A 23,942-nucleotide genomic window follows, 5' to 3' on the forward strand; every position below is an offset into this window, starting at 1 on the left:
TAACCTCTCTGAATACCTTCAAATTGTGCATCGAATTCTCCCTACTTTCAAGAAAGCCTCCATCCACCATTTCCCAAGGGAAAAGAATCGCCATGTCGACAATTTAGCTTACCTCGCTACCCAAACACCAAACTACGACCCCAGGCAATTACTCATCGAAGTAATCGACCGTCCTACTTACCAAACAGAACGTGTCCTAGAAATCAGCGACTGATGTCTACACTCAGAAAGCTAGATTAATCAAACATGGATGCAACCCATCATAGACTACATCTAACAAGGAAAAACACCGACAGATTGCAACAAGGCCAAATAAGTCCAGTACCAAGTAGGTCGTTACTACATAGTGAACGAAAACTCTTCAGGAAATCTGTGGGAGGACCTCATCTGAGATACATAAGCCTAGAATAGGGTCAACTGATCTTCGCACAGATTCACGAGGGCGAATGTGGAAATCACACTAGAGGTCGCTCTTTGGCACACAAAGCTATCTCACAAGGATACTTTTGGCCACGGATGCAGATCGATGCCAAGAGGTACATACTGAGATGCATCAAGTGCCAAACATTTGGCCATAACATTATTCAACCAGCTCACGAACTAATCAATATCTCCATCCCATGGTCATTTCATAAGTGGGGCTTGGATATCATGGGCCTATTCATCCCTCAGAAGAGCACGGGCTTTCGATTTGTCCTGGCTGCAACAGAATACTTCACCAAATGGGTGGAAGCAATCCTTTTGGCTCATGTCAAAGAGTCCAATGTTCGAAACTTCATCTGGACCAAAATAATCACTAAGTTTAGTCTACCCCACACGCTAGTTATGGACAATGGCTCCCAATTCAAAGGTAAAATAGTCAAGGAGTTTTTGGCAAACTGGAAGATCGTTCAGGCATTCTCCACTCCCAAGTACGCCCAAAGCAATGGGCAAGCAGAAACTAGCAACAAAGCAATCTTGGAAAACCTTAAGAAAAAGATTGAAAAGAACAAAAGCCAATGGCCCATGCAATTGGAGAACATTTTATGGGCACACAGAACAACAACTCGCTCTAGTATGAGCGAGTCACCGTTCTCACTATGTTACGGTACTGAGGCCATCATTCCTTCCGAGCTGACCGTTACAATGACTCGATCAGAGGTCGTCGAGTCAGGATATAACAACTTTAACCTCGCTCGAGAAATCTACATGCTTGAGGAATGCCGCGACCTAGCAACCATTCAAGTGGCCTCCTACCACCAAACCCTAAATAAATCATATAACAAACAGGTAAACCCTCAAAGCTTTCAACCTGGCAACCTTATCTTGAAAAAAACTAATGACGACTCGAAATTGGCCCAAACATGGGAAGGCCTTTACTTAGTGGAGCGTGTCGTTGACAACGGAGCATATTGGATCAAGACTCAGGTCGGTCAGACATTGCCACGTCCTCGGAATACCTACTTGTTAAAAATGTTTTATCAATAGATAAGTCCAATTATTTAAGTTGTTATTCTTCTTATTATTACTGTGCATACACCCCTTCTTTGTACAAACCAGTAGCTCAAGTTCACAACAAGACTCATAACTCGCTTACTCAAGCTCCAAGGCTACATAACCCACCACTTCTCACTAGTTGAGGACCTATGCTTCTAGGATCAACCCAGTGCAGAATGCTCACTAGAGCATCAGACTCACTCGAGTCCTAAGCTCACTCGAGCTCCAAGTCTACATAGCCCACCACTTCTCACTAGTTGAGGACCTATGCTTCTAGGATCAACCCAGTGCAGAATGCTCACTAGAGCATCAGACTCACTCCAGTCCCAAGCTCACTCGAGCAGAATGCTCACTCGAGCTCCAAGGCTACATAACTCACCACTTCTCACTAGTTGAGGACATATGCTTCTATGATCAACTAAGTGCAGATCGCTCACTAGAGCATCAGACTCACTCGAGTCCTAACCTAACTCAAGCTCCAAGGCTACATAGCCTACCACTTTTCACTAGTTGCAAACCTATGTTTCTAGGATCAACGCAGTGCAGAACGCTCACTAGAGCAACCCGCTCTCTCGAGCCCCAATGCGACCTCAAACTACAATCGCTCACTAACTTTAGGTCCTAAGATTCCCACTAGGCCTAAACACTTGCACTAGCTACAAAGCTCTCTATAGCCACAATCTTCTTAAAGTTTGCAAATATACACCTCTAGGATCAACTCAAAGTTGGATAGCAAAAGCAGTTGCATTCAGAACAGACGAAAATGCAGGAAGCAAAATAAACATGCATTCTATTAAAGATACAAACTGCCTGGACCAATCCAGGCAGCCAATTCGAAATATATCAAAACTTAATGAACTGCCACATACATATGTGGAAACCAGTTCAAAAATACCAAAGTAAGCGAACTGCCTGAACTAACTCAGGACACCAATTCTAAATTAACAAAATGACGAACTGCCCAGGTAAGCCCAGAAAACCAACTCTATTGTATCACAACCACTTTCAAAAAAGCAACATATTGTATCAAGATAAACATCCACTCGCAACTCACAAAGATTAAGAAATATTAGTAAACTTTTCAGTTCACAGGGGCTCCAGTTTGTGACTCCACCCTCAACAGCAGTAGCAGAAGTACCAACAATGTCGTACTCATGACGACTCTCCACAATCTCTAGAGAAGAAGCACCCAATTCCAAAACATCACTCGCATCTTCAGGTACATCTAACTCTGGTGTACCCAAAGCCCCACGTTCATGTTCCTCTTTCAGTGCATCATAAATCTTCTCCAGCTTTCTGGGCAATCTCTTTGCAATTTTTTACATAGGCAGTTACTGTATCTAGCTCACCCTTCAGCCCATCCAGTTCGTTGCCCAAAACGATCTTTTGTAAACACATTTCCTGGTACTTCGACTTCATATGCTCGAATTCTTTTTTCTCCACTTCTTGGACGACCTGCACATTTTTTAACTCCTCCCTCAGCTGCTTAATAACACCTTTCTCGGAGTCAACAATTTGGGTGATCTCGTTCAACTTCTAGTACCCATTAATCAACTAATCAAACAAAAGAAAGATATAATCAATCCTCATAGGTTAAAGTGGTAAGAACAATTGTTTATGAACAAACACTTACCAAACACTGAGCCAGGTCCATCAACCTCAGGTTCTTCACCAAATCCTTCGCATCTAGATCGCTCTGATCCCCATCAAGCATAATACTCTTGAGCAAGCAAGCTGCTAGTTTAGCCAACTTATAGCTAAAGTCAGAGCGCTTGACAGTACGCTTCCTACCTTGGTCATCCACATACACCAAATTTTAGTCCAAATCCTCCTTCCCCAACACAGACTTCCTGCTCACCTTACTAGATCCCTTCCCCTTCATCAGCGAACTAGATGAGGCGATGACACCAGACTGGCCCAACCTGACCCTGAAAGTTTCCAGGTTTAGGACACTCAGGTCGATCTCCATCCTCGACCTCATTAACAAGCCAGCTCGCCCCCTAGTCCTCTTTGTTGTCCCCCCGCCAGCTCGCCTGCTACTACCACTGTCAACTTTCAAATTCTTACCAAGTCTAGCCTTTGGGTGGTCAGCCTTCCTTTTCAGGTGAGGATCATGCACCAAGATGGTGATATCCTCCATCCTAAGTGGAGAGCCCTCCCTCTGCCTCCCCGACCCCCTCGGCACACCTTCACCATGCCCACCACCTCCAGCCACACCAGAACGCTTCGGTACCACACCACCACTTCCGAACGCACCCATAGTATTACCGCTCCTCATCTGCCCAGGACGACTTCTGCGACGTGTTTCCCTCGTCACCAAATCATTATATTCTCTTTCCATATCAACCTCAGGCTCCAAATCACTATCTACACCTCCACGCGCTATTCTCTTCTAAAGTTTCCTCCTCAACTTGACCCCCACACCACCTGGCACTGCAGAATAGCTCGCTATGATTTCAAGCTGTCGCCTTTTATGAGTTCACTTTTGACACGTGAACCTCTCGATCTCACCCCACTGAGTTCGGTTCTCAATCGCAACATCTGCCATAGACAACAAAAGACAAATAACCAACAATTAGTATGAAAAATGAACTACAAACTAGAATAGCTTGTAAACTCCAGTACAAACATACCATCAAAATTACAAATCCTAGTCTCCACACTACTTCCCTCCACACAATATTCTCCTATCATCAACAATGATCATTGTTCCCATGACTCGTTGCTTACCCATCTATCACAGACGACTTGCCTGCCAAAGTTTACAAGCTAAAATTGTTTGACCTAGATCGCTTAATAGCAAAGTGCTCAAACATGTCGTTTAAACCAATGTTATACTCCCCGGATTCGTTAAGCAGATTGAACACTATGAATAACCTCCAGCTGTTACCAACAAACTGACATGGGGCTTTACAATAATAGTTTAACATTTCACATGTTAGTCTTAATAACGACAAGCGTAACCCTTCTCACATCTGCCCAACACATAAAATGACCCAACCACTCCTCGGTACATAATTACTACTAAATATATTATGGACACTACTCAGTTCGTGTATCTCTAGTTCAGGGATTTCAATCTTAAATCTTCTCCTCAAATCCCCAAAACTAAATAACCCTATCAACAACCCTAGGTGGTTCACCACTAGAAGAGGACTGACCTACCCCATCATTACTACTAGATATAGCTACCACAAAACCCAAAACCCCTTCTTCGGTTTGATCATCATATCCTCCCAACCTCTCCACCACCTTATTCGATATTGTATCGTCAGAGTTCGACATCCTCACACAAAAGTATACAAATCCAACAAACAAAACCTTACAAAGCAAAAGATAGCAAGAGAAACAAAAATGGAAGAAAACTAACCTGTTACTCTCTCAAAATACGCTAAAAGAGAACTGGTGTAACTGGAATGCAGATATGACCAAAATGAGCCCTTCAGTTCTCTAGAAGCATATTAGATACGAAACCTTTTCGTTTCCCGATGTAAGTAATCATAACACCAAACCCTATAATGACACGTCTTCCTATAAGCTATTTTTGGAAATTTCGGGTTATTCTCACCCACCCACAAAATGAAATGGTTACTATTCTTGTTTCAAATATCTCTTCACATGTGCTCCACACGTGTTATCTTAACACTCTCACCAGATCGCCCTCTCTGTCGTCAAACGACCTGCTGAGCGGGGGCTATGTGAGCTGGGACTAATACCCACATCTTATGGATACTATACACATGTTCAGCACAAGCAAAGTCACCAACCGATCTCCACCACATACCCCATCAGGTTGCTTCATTGCACCCCTTGCCTTCAGATCGCTTCATAGCAACTCGAACCAAGAGCATGATCTCTTCAGAGAGATCGCCCTGCTAGTTCGACAAATACAATGATCTCCAGAAGATCCACACTTGCTCATGCCATAACGGATAGTAATGTATACCACAGCTATCACCATCAAGACCAGAGCTCTAGATGCGCACTCCATTACTCAACCACAACTCGCCTTCATGGCTCATTAAATGACCGCAAATCCAGAACTTGACCTGAAGCGGGATAAGAGGAGGCGCGGGCATCTTGCCTATATAAAGAGAATAGGAACTACGTCTGACTTGATTCAAGTTGCACCCCAGAACTTGATACGTAGGCAACTCGCATCTATCGCGAACTCAGTCAAACTTAAATACAATCTACATTTTCACCTCTAATCAAGACCTGTAAAGCAAACATTAAATCGAGCATTTACAGTCATGAACAGGATATTTATTTGTATTATGAGCACTTCTTCCATGGTGACTTTGATATGCAAAATAAAGTCACAAATGATAAGTTGATGGTGTATAAGAAAAAAGAAGGTGCATTTGGTAGACCATTGGTCGCGGCGGGATGCGCCAAGAATGATGATAAGTATGATCCAAGTAAGATATTCATTACTTAGTTACTTATTTCCATTCCGCCTAATATTATTTAATACTAAGTAACACACTAACACTATTTATATTTGTGTTTATTGTCTTATCTATTGACTAGTTAGATGGTGGTCTAACTATGGCAATCATACTCCAAACTTGCAAAGAATGGCTTCAAGGATCCTCTCACTGACTACAAGTTCATCGAGATGCGAGAGAAATTGGAGTGCTTTTGAGGTGGTAAGTACTAACCATAAAGTTTGTAGTAAGTGGTTAAATAAATAAAACTAAGAGAGCCAGAGTACTAATAGTATTTGGTGTAGATATATACAAAGAAAAGGAATAGACTTGATACAACAAGGTTGGAGCATCTAGTCTATGTCCATTTTAATGCCAAACTCATCGACAAGAATAGGAAAGAAAAAGAAGAAAAGGTAGATGTATTACTTGCTAGTGAAGCTAGTAAGGCACAAGGATGGATTGTTCATGGTGGGGATGATGAAGAAGTTGATCCCGGTTCGGGACTTACAGGTGGTATGGTTGGAGAATCATCAAGAGTGGATAATGTTAGAGAACTTCATGAAGAAGATTTAGTGTCGGATGAGGAGAGCAAGGATGAGAGAGATGAAGAGTATGAGTTTGAATATGATGGAGAGAGAGTGGTGGAAAGATATATATGGAAAGGAAGAATTGTAGACCTAGTGGAGTATTTCATAAGTCATAATGTTATCTTTTTGTACGTTTATTTGGATGATTATGACTTTATGACACAAGTTTGGTTTGTTGAAACTCTTATGTCATTTTGTTTGAGTTATGACGTTAGGAGACATATTATGATTTTACTTAACTTTTGTGGTTGGATTATTAATATTCATTTTTAAAAAGTATATAAACTTATAAAATTGATTTTATTATTATTATTATTATTATTATTATATATATATATATATATATATAGAGAGAGAGAGAGAGAGAGAGAGAGAGAGAGAGAGAGAGAGAGAGAGAGAGAGAGAGAGAGAGAGAGAGAGAGAGAGAGAGAGAGAGGGGGGGGATCAGTATACAACAGATTTTGTACAACAGATCTTACAATGAATGTGGGCCTTACAACACATCAAATCTTAGGGTCCTCAAGAGAGTTCGGACAGCTATCACAATTGACTCAGAAAATGAGAATAATGGCTCACGTGCTCAACTACGGCTCAAGCCATTTTGACCAATATATTTCTCACGGTCTTTCTCTCCCCTTTCAACGTGTTTCTCTCTCTCTCTCCCTTCTCTCTTTCTTCTTGAACATCCCCCTCTTAAAATCCTGACCAATTCACTCATTTGTTAATTAAGTTTTCAGTTTTCATTAAAAAAAAAAAAAAAAAAAAAAAAACAAACAACAAGGAAGTCAACAGGAGGGAAGGCACCAAGGAAGCAGCTTAAAACAAAGGCAGAAGAAAATTAAATCGGCACCAGCAAAACGAGGAGTGAAGGCATGGTACTGTTGCTTTCTGTAAAATCAGGAAATATCATAAGAGTATTAAGCTTTTTAATCAGGAAGCTTCTGTTCTAACGTCTAGTCTGTGACCGTGAAATCGCTCAGGATTTCGAGACTGATCTCAATAAAGAAGATTTTCCTCTTAAAATTTTGTTGTTGGGATGAGACTTTGTAAAAGTAAAGTAAATTTTACCCATTCAGTACTTGTGTGAGCAGAATGAGCAATAACACTTGACAAATGTTAGTATGAAAATCTTTGTAAATGGGTGAATGTGTTGTTCAGTTGGGTCAATTCAATATTTAGTTTTTTATGTAGATTCAAAATTTGACATGGAGGGTGTATCCCTGTGGAGCAACTCTTGGCCTAAGTTTGTTGGAGCTGTAAAATAATGTCCTCCTATAACTTATTTTTGGTTTGCCTAAATTGTTTGAAGAACTTTGTTGTTGTAAAGGGACATTCCCTACTGTAACATTTTTTTCTCTACACTAATACAAAATACCTTATTTTGTTATGCAAAAAAACAAGTATTAACAACTTAAATGTCCGACCTCATGAAAGAGACTGTTGATTTCTGTGCAATGTGGAGCCTGGACATCCTCACCGTGTGGTTTGGAACTTGGAATTACAGTCAAAGGGTTCCCAAGATAGTTGAACTTGAGTCGCTGCCTGTAGGTTTTAATCCACAATGAACAAGTTGGCCTGTGCCTTGGGTATGTTTCCTTGTTATATGACTTATATCAGATTCAATCTCCCATTATTATAAAAGAAGTTAATTGTTTGTTGTATTGTTGTCTAGCCATCTAGCCATGATTCCCTTAGTCAACCTCCTTAATGCGTAGACATAAGAGACTTACTGTGTGTATTACAATCATGGGAATGCACAAAGTGTCCGGAAGCAGAAGATGGAACAAACACTAAACTGCAACTTGCAACAGGAAGATGGAACAAACACTAAATTGCAACTTGCAACATGGAACCAACACTTAACTGCTATATGGATCGGACTATGGTTAGAACCAACGTAAATGGGGATTGTCTATTAAAAAAAACATAAACAGATAGCGTGCACTGCACCAAAAAGACTTACTACTCTGTTACAATCAAGAAACAAGGTCTGACAATCAAAATTTACGAAGTAGAAGTGTAGCACTTCACCATTGCTATACTCTAAGCAAAAAAATTTACAAGCCAAAATAAATATAGTGTAAGCCACCAGCAGAGTTCTATCCGTTGCCCCCTTCCAAGTATAAAATAACAGTCAAACTGAACCAGAAATAAATACTACATGTTACTCAAATCTTCAGCTCCTTCCACCATTGACGTGGCTGTTGAAAATACACTGAAATTGTATTAATAACTACGAGACTATATGGAAAAAAATGTAAAAAAAAAATCTATAGTAGTTTGTACCTTCGTGATCTGACTTTGTCTTTTTTGAAGGACAATACGACTGTCATGATCAGCATAAGAGTTGCAAGAGTGACATTTTCTTTTGTTCTTACTTCCTTGTTCTTCCATAGGATCTAAGTATCTACCATGTTTTCCTTGTGATGCATCATATTTTTTGCAAAGTCTACCTTTAGTTCGTGAAATAGGGGGATCTAAGAGCACAATAAGCAAAGAAGGGTCATCGTTTGAAGCACATGGTGCTGATGGCAAAGAAGGGTCATCTCTTGAAGCACATGGTGCTGATTCACTTGGAGCATCTTCCTTGACAACTTCCCCCGGAGTGATACAAGAGATTTTTTTACCGAGTTCCCGTAAACCATCTAAGAATATCTTGTAGCTTGTTGGAGTTCGCGAGGCAAAACATGCCCATTTAGTTGCTTCTTGGCATAAATAGCTAAGGTTCATCGCTTCAATTTGTTCTTGACATTGTGATCCTCCCTTATCATCTCTCTTAAATATGTTAGCCCCTTTCAACCATATTTCTTTTATGAAACATTTAGGAATTTCATAAACATCAAGTTTGGATAATACCTTTAGTAAGCGGGCACAAGGTATTCCAACAAACTCATAACGATGACATTCACAAGCACCTTCACAAGTTTGTGGATTCCATTTCACAATCCAATGTTGATTCTCACCATCAATTTTATTGTGCATGAACTCCACCTTATATATATTAAAATCACCACTAACAAGGTTAGCTTTATACAACTTGAGATCAAAGTACTGAGCCCTAAAATTTTCATACATCTTTCTTGTATATATCTTTGCTGCATGATTCAAACTAAAACTTCTTCCAATAACAATACGATTTTTCCGCTCCAACTCAAAATCCTCGTGTCTCTCCTTGACTTATATAGTCTTCAAAGCTTGTTCATATTTTTGAACGAATTCCTTCAGACTAGTAGTACTACAAATATAGTATTGGAAAAAGCTATTAATTCCCTCACTACGGCCAGTAGTATTCATACCAGCAAAGAAAGTAGTTCGATTATACACTGGAACCCATGCCTCTCTATCTTTATAAAGTTTGTCCAACCAAGTATTTTCAATCAACCCATATTTAGCTATCAATGATTTCCATCTCCTCTCAAAATCTTCAATCCTAAATGTAAATCTCAGACATTTCTTTATGGCCCTTTTGAAACCTGATTTTTTATAGTACAAATATCCTAATTTTTTACCAAACTTCTTCTTAATATGCCAATAACACAACCTATGGCGTGTGGTAGGAAACACCTTAGGAATAGCAGCTCTCATGGCTAGATCTGAGTCAATACTAAAAGAAACTGGGGACTTTCCCCCAATCGCTTTCTTCCAAGTCTCGAATAGCCATAAGAAACTCTTCTCCGTTTCATCTTGTAACAATGCACATCCAAATTGGATGGTTTGAAAGTGATGGTTTACACCAGTGAATGGTGCAAAAGGTAACTCGTACTTGTTGGTCTTGTATGTTGTATCAAAAGTGACTACATCTCCAAACTATTCGTAGGACATGCATGACCTAGCATCAACCCAAAAGAAATTAATGGCTCTCCCTTCTAAATCACACTGATGAGCATAGTAAAACTGAGGATTATCAATTTCTCTTCTTTGGAAGTGATTAAAACCCACTTGAGCATCACCAACATCAAGTTTTTGTCTCACATCAAGAAGATGATTCCAACAACCACGATCATTAACACCATTCACTTCATCTCCAAGAACAATATTGACTTTGTTTATTTATAGATTTGTGCCATAAAAACGCTCAACCATACCTTTCACTGCATTGGGCATTTTTTGATTTGGCTTTAGGTGGCTTATGTTTTAGGGTGATACAAAGGAGTGATTATGCTCGTCACAAAACTACCTAACCTCCCATTTCATTATGGCTCGAATGAGCTTAATATACATGTGTGATTTGCATTCCCCTCTTTATGTTGAGGTATTCAATCATGGCCTTGACAACTCCTTTTAAAACAAAAAAAATTGTAAGACCCGAAATGCGAGCATGCAAAAGAGATGTTTGTCACTTTATCACAATTACTCTAGGATTTGTTAGACGATCTTTTAATGATTGAAAACCACTTGTTAAGACCATAATTTTTGTAGTATTCTTTCGCCTCTTCGCTTGAATCAAAATCCATGCCCACAAATGGTGTTTGAATATTATGTTCAGCATCCTCATCAGAAAATCCGGTGACCTGCCTCATATCTTCAAAAAATTATGTACATGATTCTTCCATTTTTAACAACACCACACCTGTAGTAAAATTTTAGTGATTAGCCACTTAATAATCCATAAACTCAATTAATTTTGTTCATCTCAAATATTGCTTATTTTTTTAAATTAAGAAAATAACTAAAAGAAGAAAAATAAAAATAAAAAAATCATAACTAATACACTATAAATAATCAAAAAAATATAATACAATTGAAAGAGTAAATTAAAAGAAAAAAAATCAAAATGAAAACCTTAATAAGTATTGTAAATGAGAGTGTGGATTGTCCTAAAAAAAATGTGAACTAGAAGATAATGTGTCTGTGAGCACCGAATTTTTGGTAGAATTTTTTAACAAATGGAAGAGATAAGAGATGAGGGGGGTGGGGGTGTTCTGAACTCTAGAAAGAGAGAGAGAGCATAATAGTTTGGTCAAAGGCTTACTTGCCCATTAGTTGAGCCGAGCCGTTATTTTCAGTATTTAAGAGTCAATTATGAAAGCCGGACTCTCTTGAGGACCCTAGGATTTAATGTGTTGTAAGGCCCACATTCATTGTAAGATCTGTTGTACAAAATCTGTTATATATATATACACACTATATGATACGGAAGCCTCCTCAACTCTCAAGTAGGCAAATTTAAATCTCCTTATTTACTTAATTTAGACATACCTACCTCACTAAATTTAGAATAAGTCCTACTTTTATTAATATAATTTGAATAAAGGTCCTTTTGTTTATTAATAATTTAGAAACACCTCTCTAATGTCACTTAAATTAAATAATTATTCCACATTGAAATTAAAACAAGCCCTATTTTATTATTGATAATTTAAAAGAACCTTCCTAATCTCACTCAAATAACAAAATTATCTCCCATTTTGTTTAAAAAAATAAAATAAATGAGTCTCTCCTATATAATTACAATTACCATTTACAATTAGAATCTAAAGAAACCATGCTAACTATCGACCTGGAGGGACGGGTTTCAAGACTTAAAAAAACTGATGCTTAGTAAGGTTTGCATATATATATAGCCCGGCTGTCTTACGGACCACTCGTTCACAGATTCTCATAATATAAATAAGAACACACGTGTGTTACAAACAAAATCCCATTCGCACAAAAAAAAACACAATATTTTCTCACCCTTTGTGACTTTTTCTCTGCCCCTCTTTTCTCTCTCCTAGCTAGTTCTCTCTTGCCATTGTCGCCACTCTCAAGGTTGGGAATATTTCGCAAGAATCATTTCTCCCTTGGTCTTTTTTGTATAGCTGTAAAAAATGAAAGGTTAGGAGGAGTCAAGAATGTATGTTTTTGTTTTGATCGAATTTTGTGGTGTGCCACCAATCACCATTGCTCTGACTTCTATTGCTATCAATTGAAGCTTCAGAGCTTCAGAGGTGCACCAACCAAATAAGATATAAGATGGAAAATTCAGAACTTGAAACAAACAAAGCTTGTTGAACAGGGTTTACTCTGTCTTGTACTGTGTATATGGATAATTTTGGTAGGTACAGCAGCGCACCAAGTGCCACTTAGAGGATGTCGGTGGAAAATAAGGGGAAGCACTACTTAGCTTTTAGGAGATATTTAGTTCTACTTGTAGTGTTGCACTTGGAGAGAAGATGGAGCTTAGACTATACCCTTCATTCAATCAGAACTCTTTCATAAGCAGTACCACCGAATCAATATAATCTTTAGTTGGGGTTAGACTTTAGACAAGTAACTTGAACCTTTTTCTTAACAACGAATTACATATTGATCTTTCCAATATCTAGATTATTATAAGTTTTTGGTTCTGGATTATTGGATGTTCAAAGATTTCCATGGAGGATTCTGAACTAAAGCTCGTCCTTCATATAGCCCAAGTATAAGTATTCTACTTCTAGCTAGCGATTTCTGCGACTCTACGAATTTTTTTTGTTGAGATTAAACAAAATTAGCGCAAAACCACCATGTTCAACACAATAATTCATGTGTTGTATATGTTTTGGGTTTTTCCGAAAAACGAGCTTGCAATATTGTTTTTATTTTTTTTAATAGATAGAAAGAGAGATAGCGAGAGATAAATAAGTATACGTAGAAGAAGAGGGAGAAAAAGTAGGACTGTAAAAGGTAATTCATTTTATTTCCCTTTTTGGTGTGGGTTTTTTTTTTAGTGATTGTACATCTGGTTTTTGTCTTTTTTTGTCACTGAGACTATTATTTTTTGTTAAGTCCGTTTAAAGACGTCCGCTTGTATGTCGAAAATGTGGTTATAATGTGTGCATAATGAATGTGTTTCTATCCCTCCCCATATATATATAAGAGGTCGGATCGTCTCCACCCAGGTGGAAAACTTTAGCTATTACACATTACAAAATATTTTTGACATGTGTCCCTTATTGAACACCAAAAGTAACGGTGTTACTTTAAACCCAAAAAAAAAATCAATAAAAAAATCACTACAAAAAAGGAAAGATTCGATGGAAAATGGAAAAAAATCTCTACCATTTTGTTTTCAAAAATGTTCACACTTTTTTTCAACATGATTCTTATTATTACTTCAATGAAACTGCCAAATTTTCCATTGAAATAGAAAACCACATTTGGATTTGAATGAAAGTCGAAAATACAATCATAAATTATCACATAACTTCACAACACATTTGATTAATACTCAAGAAATCATCTAAAAAACTTATTAAAACTCAATTTGAAGTAAAAAAGAATAAATTATTCAAAAATATGATTAAAGCTCAAAACCCAATCATCAAATTACTAAATTGTAAAGATCGAATTGATCCCATAGAAATGAATTTAATTAATTTTCAACCCAATATTGAAAATCAATGTCAATCAAAAGTTATTGATGTTTATTACAATTAGTGTTTTGATGACTTGATTTGGTATATAATTAAAAGTGATATGTCCCATAGAAACTCCTTAATTGAATAATTAAAAAGAGATTAAAATATATATGAGGAAGAAGACGCATCAATGGTGGGTGACGAGGGAAAGGAAGAAGAAGACTTATTTCTTATCTTATTCTCTTTACAATTTCACCCTTTACTTTTTCTCTTGGGTTCATAAGACACGTGGGATACACGTTAACTAACAAAATCTTCCTTTTTTGTAATGATTTTTTTTTTTTGGTTTTAAGTAACACTGTTACTTTGGGTGTTAAATAAGGGGACACGTGTCAACAATATTTTTTAAGGTGTAATGGCTAATGTTTTCCACCCGAGTGGAGAAGATTTGGCCTCTTAAATAAATAAACAATAATTAAAAAAAACCTTAGCGAGATGCACTAAGTGCTCTCCCACCGCCCGACAACCGCCTAGCTTTTTAGAATACTGCTATTGACACCCCCCAAATTGTGTTGGGTAGACCCCGGTCCAATTTGGGGTATGTACTTATGTTAGGCACTACACAAAGTCTAGTACACCCCCTGCCCAATTCACCAAGAACCGAGAAACTTGTACTAACCAGTTTCAGCCTTCGTGTATTTCTTCTCTTTTCGACCACTCTTTAATCGCATTCACTAAATTATCACCGAATTTTGTATTGATATTTGTGCAAATTTTCAAGCATTTGTAGAAATTTTGAGTAAATTTTGAAATTAAGATAATTATTGAGAACAATTTACATGAGACTTTGGTACGAAATTTGTTAGCCCTAAACTAATTATTAATTCCACAATTGCACACAAAATAAAATGGAAAATAACAAATTTAGATTTAAAACTAAATATTATTTGAAATTTGCAAATGTTTGATTATAATCATTTTTATTCATCTTGTTTATGTAAACCATAACTTTGAGTTTTAAATGTGGGGGGGGGGAATGACTATAAGAGTGCTAACAGGTTAACTTGATGTATTTGGGAGGTGCCCAACACAAAACATATTTGTTAGGTCAATGGGAAGTTTGTAATAATTTTTTTTTGGGTTTGCCCAACATGAACTGGAAGGTGCCTGGCGCGGAAGCCTAAAACTTTGCATTGTAATCCACTGCAGTAATTTAATTCGAAATTTTGGTGTCAGAATTTTAGATCCCACTCTTCTAATTTTTGTTAATATAATTTGTTTTTCTTGTTGGGGAGAATTTTATATCACTATTTGAAAGGATTTGAGTATTTGACATTTTGACTTATCATTGAAAAATAAAGCGCACTATTGCGGTCTGAGTTGGAGAATGAATTTGTGGACATACATCATTTTCCTGTCCACAAGACATGAAAAATTGATTGGTCCATCTCACCTAACATCAGGACCAGCACTTCACCACTACATCATTCCTCTTTTTCAAGTATCATTAAAAAACCCAATTTAAAATACAACAATATACATTCATCTTCTATTTTTATTTCGGTCCATAATTTTGATTTGCGAAAAAATAAATATATACATTAATCTTCTCCGTTCTTCATCTCTTTATCCCTACAAATCTATAACCAACTAACCATGTTCTATCCATAAGACACGTGAAGAAGTTACAAGAAGCAAGATGTAGTTGTCAATTGGTGGACAATAATATCAATTTAATTTGTCTATATTTGTTAAAAAGAGACATTTTTGCATGATTCGTTTATGAAATTAAATAGCCAATGGCTCCCAACTAGCTAGTCTAGTTCTTCATCTTCAAGAACTATTTTTTTTCATCATTTAGAAAATTGGGTTTTGAGTTTACCTTAATCTGCTACAAACAAATGTACATCTCCTAAAATATTTATTTCGATTACAAAGAACCCATTTAAAATAACACTTGTCGCTTGCCATAATTTGATATTGTAGTCGACGAAGGGAGAAGATGAACAATGCAACATCTTTTGGATTCTTCTTATTTTATTTTCTTTTAGGTTTTGTTAAAAAAATATATATATCGAAAAAAGGATATTTGACATTGCTTTTAGTGCTAATAGTCCCCTTACTAGGTTTGGTGAGGTGAACCAATCACATTTGGTGTCTTGTGGACATGAATATGTTGTATGTCCACAAATTCATTCTCGTCTATGTTGTTGCTTTCTACTTCATAAACATTTGAAACTCAGGCCACACATGCATAATAGCATATGCATGCTACTTTGACCAGAAACAGATATACAGTTGTTGTGGACTTGTGGGCTCTTCAATTGACATGAAAAAGACACAACCAACTTTGGCATCTTCTATTGCACATTCAAGTAATTGGGCTGAGAGCCCAATTTTCCAAAAAAAATCACCCCAAGTCCACCTTGAATTTTAATTACAAATTTAAAGAAAAAACTCGGGTTGACATTAGCAATGTAAATTTAAATTTTCATATATAAAATACTATGTAAATTTACATTTTCATATGAAACTTTAAATTTAAATAGGTAAAGAAAACTGAGTAATTTTATATTGTCATATCTAAATACAAATTTACATATGATAACGTTATCCTGGTTTGTCCTTGAGACAAAATTATTAATGAAAATTTGTCCTTGAGCCAAAATTATAAGTGAAGATTGATGATGTCAGCCCGATTTTCCTTAAATTCATAATTAAAATTTAGGGTGGACTTGGGGCGAAATTATTATTGGACTTTGTCCTTGGGCCGTAATCTATGTTGCACATTTGCAGAAAAGTCAAATCAAGCACTACTAAAAAAGGGACTTTTTACGACAGCTAAATATTTTATCCCTTGACGGGTTTTAACTAAACCATCAAGATTAGGGGTGTCAATGGGTATCTACTTAACCGGAACCGAAACAGTAAGAAAAATTGAGGTTCTGGTTCCCCTTTTCCAAGAACTAATTAAAAGTGGTTCTAAAAAGAACTAGTCTATTTGGAACCAGAACCAAATGGTTCTTACTGGGTGAGTACCCAAAGAACTAAAACCGAACCGGTATATATAAAGTTTTTAGAAAATTATCAAAATTTATATAACTGCTAATTGAAAATTTAATTTAATATGTGACTTATTGTAAAAGGATCAAAGATTTAAGCCTACTCAAAATATCTTAGTTACTAATGTAATACTAAGTGTGTTAGCTAACGAACAATCAAATAATCGCTCTTTAACCAAGAAATGATGGAATAAATTTAATAAAATCTCTGAATAATCCTGTCACAATTCTCCTAAGCCTTTAAATAGGCGTTCTAAACCTAAAACAAACAAGCGGTGAGTTCACCGAACCAATCCTACATAAAACAAACGAAACAAAAGATTGTTTTCATAAAAGCCCAAAGAATAACCTGGAGTGCGTGCACGCCTGTCAGAAGGCTAAACTGACGCGCGCGCCCTCGCACCTCCACTAACAACACTCTCAAACTTTCACGACACCATCATATGCATCTAGGTACTTCTCAGCAAGAATATGCGTCATTCCCCCCTAGATGGAAGGAATTCGTCCTCGAATTTAAATCATCCTCATCGTCAGACGAATCACCACAGAATGGTATGACATGTCGGACATTGAAGACATCCGAAGTCTAGATATGACTAGGTAAACGGAGATGATAAGCATTGGCATTGATCTTCTCAACTACTTCAAAAGGACCAAGCTTGCGATGTTTCAGTTTATTGTAGTCACTAGCAGAAAAACGATCCTTAGTGAGGACCGCCCAAACAAAGTCACCAACCTCAAAACTCAACATGTCTCACGATGTTGATCAAGACAGACCTTATACTTAGCGGTAGATTCCAAGAGATTAGAATGAACAGCGGTATGAATATCCGTAATGTCTTTGAATCAACTTCAAAGATAGCATGAACGGGGTGTAAGCCCGGGGCCAGTGCTAGATCGGCGGCAGAGGATTGAACCCGTGAGAACTTTGAAAGGACTAAACCCGAACTCCGATTAACCCGATCGGTTGAAACCAAACTAAGCTTGTAAGATGAAAGAATCCCACTATTTCACCTTAGTACCAATCAAGCTCTGTGATAAATTACCCAAAGAACGGTTAACGACCTCTGTCCCATCAGTCTGTGGATGATAGGCACTACTAAATTTCAACTCGATTAATACAATAGTTTTAGAAATAATGCCAAAATGACTAAGGAAATGCATGTCACGATCGAAACAATGGAATCTGGTAAGCCATGCAAGCGGTAAACATCCGAAAAATAATTGTGCAACATTGACATCATCGATGAGTCTTTTGCGGGGTAATGAAGTGAGCCATCTTGGAGAATCTTTCCACGACCACAAAAATAGAATCGAATCCTCGTTGAGTATGAGGGAGACCTATAACAAAATCCATACTAATATCACACCAAGGGTGAGTGGGAACTGGGAGAGGCATATACAAACCTGCATTAGTAGCATGTCCCTTAGAGACCTGACAGACCTGACAACGAGCAACAAAATTCTGGACCTCCTTGCCCATAGATGGCCAGAAATATGAATTAGATAAAAGCTTGAGAGTCTTGTCACGGCCAAAATGACCCTCATTATGTAAGTCAGTAAAGAGGCGAAGACGGAGGCTACAATCAAGAACACAAAGGCGCTTACCCTTTGATAAAAACATTTAATTGTACGTTTATTGGTTTTCTTGATTAAGTTTCTTAAGTCCGAGGTCCACAGTCCGAAGTCCGAAGACCAAAGTCCAAAGTCCAAAGTCCGTATAGTAGTCCGTTTTAGTCAAGTTACCTTACTCACGTGGGTTTGGTAGGATAGGTCGAGTAAGGGATCATCCCAAATCTTAGGGATCGGAAAAGGTTCACAACCGGAATTACAACTTTTAGTGAGTAGGATTTTAAGTTTTTACTTGGTTTAATTAATTTAACGGTAATGCAAATAATGTAAATTGATACGGTGATTTTGATGTAGGTAAACAAAGATAGAGAAACAAGAAGAGGTTAATCATACTCATGCAAGAATCATTTTTAACAGTTTATATTAACATATCACTACATCTCTAATTAGCCTCCGTGTTAGACGGCGTCCGAAGATTGATCCCTAGCGCATGGCCACATCTCTAAGCCACATCGCACTAGCATAAGGAATTGAACTAGTATTTCATCTCTGGAATATCATTTCAGCTCCTGGCTCAATTCCACATCAGCTGGACAAATTGGAAAGATGTCTGACACCAAAGAGTCGCGCGCGAGACATTTTGGGTCGCGCGCGACGCTGATACGGAGCATCAGCACTCCAAATTTGTACAGTCTTAGTCATTTTGGGACCGGATGTCTAATCAATGCCTAATTCCTAAGCAGTGATTCTAGAATATTAAAGAGTTAATCTGGATTCTCACACGAGCAGCAGAACCCTCTCCCTGAGCGGGGGGATTAGCTCATGGTCATTGAAGGAATAATAAAACTTGATGTATACATTAAGTAAATAAATGCAGGACAAGAATTAAACTAGAAAAGAAATGACTGTTATTAAGGGTAAAATGACTTACGATATTTAAGCTGCTTTGGAATGAAAATGGCGGAATAAGTCTTTGAAATAAAACTAACTAACCTGCTAAGCGGATGCTTGAAGAGCATGAAAATCTTGAAGACCGAATAATGAAGACCCCCCCCCCCTTCATATATATAGGTTGGATGGCTGGAGAAAGATTAATTGGTTTTGTCCTGTAGTAAATTTAGACGATCAAAACTTTGAAAATCAAAGTTTTGTCTTTACTTATTTGTCTTGTCTTTTACCTTATTAAAGTTTCGTCTTTTAGCCAATTTCAATTCAAACCACCTACTTTGAATTGGTACGTGTCTTCCATATTGCGAGGTCGCACCAAATTAAAACCATCACTTGCCACCTGCCTATGTTGACTCGTCATGCCTTTTGGGCCCATAGAGTGGGTCCTCTTAGTGTGTCCAGTGGCGGCGCCGATTTTGTCGTTTTTACGACTTTCTGTCTTTGCGTAAAGTTCTTCGCGGTCGCTATGGCAGTTTCACTAGCCAACGTTCGCATCCAGATTTATCAGATGTGAGCTTCGGAAGTTTGCTGCTTCTTTATATGTGGACCCATTCTGCACTGGTTTTGTTCTTTTGAAAACTTTGGCTTTAGTCAGGCTTTGTTGGGCTTCACTGAGGTTGAGTGGGAAACTTCAAATATTCCAGTATTCCCGTACTTCGATGCATGTTTTATCATTATATTCATTTTAAATGCGGAAACCTGCAAAAGTATGAAAATATAATTATTACATGATTATTAAACACATAATCGACCAAAATGTTATGTCTCTCGGGGTTTAATATTACAATTTTGGGTGCTTATCACACCACCCCCAAACAGCATTTTACTTGTCCTCAAGCAAAGAAGAGACATTAAAATGATAAGTGGTCAAAAATGTGTTGTCCTAAGCTAAATCTCATTTCATGAGTCGCGGTTGCATTGACCGTATGCAACAAGGCCTTGAACCACTAGGAATTCCCTAGTGGATCTAATTATAGCCTCGTGAGAGTTTTCGAGAAGATACTCACAAACTTCATTTCTGGCGACTTCGATATCAAAGGCTTGTTTCCTTAATTAATCTCGGTATCTAGACATCTCACTGGCGGAAACAATGATTTAATTCTTTTCGAATTTCAAGTTAATATACATACAATAATCAAAACATCTACGTATGAGCATGCATGCGGTGATCTTATAATGAAATGTCTGGCGGGGCGTTTTGGATCCTTTGGATAAGCGTCCTTAAATAGGTTCTCACGGTATGTGTCGAAACACAATTTCTCTCTTATTTTTCCACTCAAGTTTTGCTATCTCCCAAATGCGGTGGGCACGTTTCCTCACATACTCAATGACAATCGAGGAGGGCCGAGGTTGAGAAGTCACAACTACTACTACTTATTATCACACTATCCTACTCTAATTGAACTAGAGGTCTTTATTAGGTGTTATGGGGCTTAGGAGGTAGTGTAGAAGAAACTGGAATGGAAAATTCAAAAATGATAAGTATGAGAGAATAAGGTCTTTGAGATATTTATACTAGAGAATCCTTATTTTCTTTCTTCGCTTCTAACATGGGTTTCCATACTTGGATTTTTCAAGCTTTTGTATTCCCTTTGATTTGATTTTTGGGGAATTCTTACCTTGATATTTCTTTTGATTTTTGGAAACATATTTCTATTTTTTTTTTTTTCTTTTCAAACGAAGCAATGGCGATTTTGATTTGTGACAAGGTTTTTCTCTTCATTTTTCTGCACTTCATCCTATTTCTCATACTCATCATCTAGGTAGGCTTATTTATTTGTGGTTAATAGATGGGTAATGATTTTTTTGGTGAAGTAAAAAAGATTAATGAAAGGTTCAGTGGGGCGACTAGCGGTAAATTTTTTTTTTACAGGTGTGAATTTTTGGCTATATCAATCCAAAGAAGGCCTAAATTCTCACCTAGGATTTGGGTAGTGATCAAGTAAGTAGACGTGTGAACTTCTCTATTCGGAAGAACTACTCCTCTGTGTCATTACTCATATATCACATATTTTGAGGCTTTTGGTTAGATTCTTACAGGATATGGAAACTAAGTTGTCTAACCGTGGGTCCCAGAAACTTATTGTTGTGTACATTTAATGATAGTCGGTCGTGAATGCTTTCATGAAAAGATGTAAAAACTATTGCATACACGCGTTAAATTAAGTTTCTAAGAACAAGTCCTAATTCTAATCCTAGGGTGAGATTTCTAAATATTTTTCATCATAGAAAGGGAAACGAGAATTTGTCACTAAATCGTTTATTTAGACATCAAGTAAACTATATACAACTATGCATGCCTAATTTTTTTCGAGGATCTCACCACCCCAAACAAATGGGACGTTGTGTCCTCAAAGTGTTAAGAGGAAGAAAGAGTATACACGAGAGGCTTGAGCAAAAATATAGTGACATCTTCCACGAAATTTATTGTAACACACTATATATTATACATCATAAAAGTACAAAGCACAATTGTTAGAGTAGCACACTGTTAGGTTATTTATTTATTTCACATCAAAACGTAAAACAAATATGTACATGCATCAACTCATAATGCCCCAACCTTGAACTGGGGGATGGTCCATCTTTGCTTCGTCTCTGTAGAAATGTCATTCATTTGCATCACGCCAATCTATCATAGCTTTCCAAACTTCACTCCACTTCCTCTTCTTTGCATTGTCCAGATGAGCTATCATTTTATCATCATTAGGGAAAGAACGAACTTTCTTTAGATACCTTGCAGGGCGTCGCCATGTCCGAAATCGCAAAGAACAAAATGACTATAAGAGGTTGCTAACAGGTTAACTTGATGTATTTGGGAGGTGCCCAACACAAAACATATTTGTTAGGTCAATGGGAAGTTTGTAATAATTTTTTTTTGGGTTTGCCCAACATGAACTGGAAGGTGCCTGGCGCGGAAGCCTAAAACTTTGCATTGTAATCCACTGCAGTAATTTAATTCGAAATTTTGGTGTCAGAATTTTAGATCCCACTCTTCTAATTTTTGTTAATATAATTTGTTTTTCTTGTTGGGGAGAATTTTATATCACTATTTGAAAGGATTTGAGTATTTGACATTTTGACTTATCATTGAAAAATAAAGCGCACTATTGCGGTCTGAGTTGGAGAATGAATTTGTGGACATACATCATTTTCCTGTCCACAAGACATGAAAAATTGATTGGTCCATCTCACCTAACATCCGGACCAGCACTTCACCACTACATCATTCCTCTTTTTCAAGTATCATTAAAAAACCCAATTTAAAATACAACAATATACATTCATCTTCTATTTTTATTTCGGTGCATAATTTTGATTTGCGAAAAAATAAATATATACATTAATCTTCTCCGTTCTTCATCTCTTTATCCCTACAAATCTATAACCAACTAACCATGTTCTATCCATAAGACACGTGAAGAAGTTACAAGAAGCAAGATGTAGTTGTCAATTGGTGGACAATAATATCAATTTAATTTGTCTATATTTGTTAAAAAGAGACATTTTTGCATGATTCGTTTATGAAATTAAATAGCCAATGGCTCCCAACTAGCTAGTCTAGTTCTTCATCTTCAAGAACTATTTTTTTTCATCATTTAGAAAATTGGGTTTTGAGTTTACCTTAATCTGCTACAAACAAATGTACATCTCCTAAAATATTTATTTTGATCACAAAGAACCCATTTAAAATAACACTTGTCGCTTGCCATAATTTGATATTGTAGTCGACGAAGGGAGAAGATGAACAATGCAACATCTTTTGGATTCTTCTTATTTTATTTTCTTTTAGGTTTTGTTAAAAAAATATATATATCGAAAAAAGGATATTTGACATTGCTTTTAGTGCTAATAGTCCCCTTACTAGGTTTGGTGAGGTGAACCAATCACATTTGGTGTCTTGTGGACATGAATATGTTGTATGTCCACAAATTCATTCTCGTCTATGTTGTTGCTTTCTACTTCATAAACATTTGAAACTCAGGCCACACATGCATAATAGCATATGCATGCTACTTTGACCAGAAACAGATATACAGTTGTTGTGGACTTGTGGGCTCTTCAATTGACATGAAAAAGACACAACCAACTTTGGCATCTTCTATTGCACATTCAAGTAATTGGGCTGAGAGCCCAATTTTCCAAAAAAAATCACCCCAAGTCCACCTTGAATTTTAATTACAAATTTAAAGAAAAAACTCGGGTTGACATTAGCAATGTAAATTTAAATTTTCATATATAAAATACTATGTAAATTTACATTTTCATATGAAACTTTAAATTTAAATAGGTAAAGAAAAACCGAGTAATTTTATATTGTCATATCTAAATACAAATTTACATATGATAACGTTATCCTGGTTTGTCCTTGAGACAAAATTATTAATGAAAATTTGTCCTTGAGCCAAAATTATAAGTGAAGATTGATGATGTCAGCCCGATTTTCCTTAAATTCATAATTAAAATTTAGGGTGGACTTGGGGCGAAATTATTATTGGACTTTGTCCTTGGGCCGTAATCTATGTTGCACATTTGCAGAAAAGT

The 23,942-nt window shown here is 37.0% G+C and overlaps 1 pseudogene; it reads right to left on the reverse strand.

The window, feature by feature from the left end:
- Positions 1–4,584: 4,584 nt before the first annotated feature.
- On the reverse strand, positions 4,585–18,501 carry LOC147476835 (protein FAR1-RELATED SEQUENCE 9-like; annotated as a pseudogene).
- Positions 18,502–23,942: the final 5,441 nt, after the last annotated feature.

The sequence above is a fragment of the Coptis chinensis genome, chromosome 9 (assembly GCF_015680905.1).
Source record: "Coptis chinensis isolate HL-2020 chromosome 9, ASM1568090v1, whole genome shotgun sequence".
Classification (NCBI taxonomy): Eukaryota; Viridiplantae; Streptophyta; class Magnoliopsida; order Ranunculales; family Ranunculaceae; genus Coptis; species Coptis chinensis.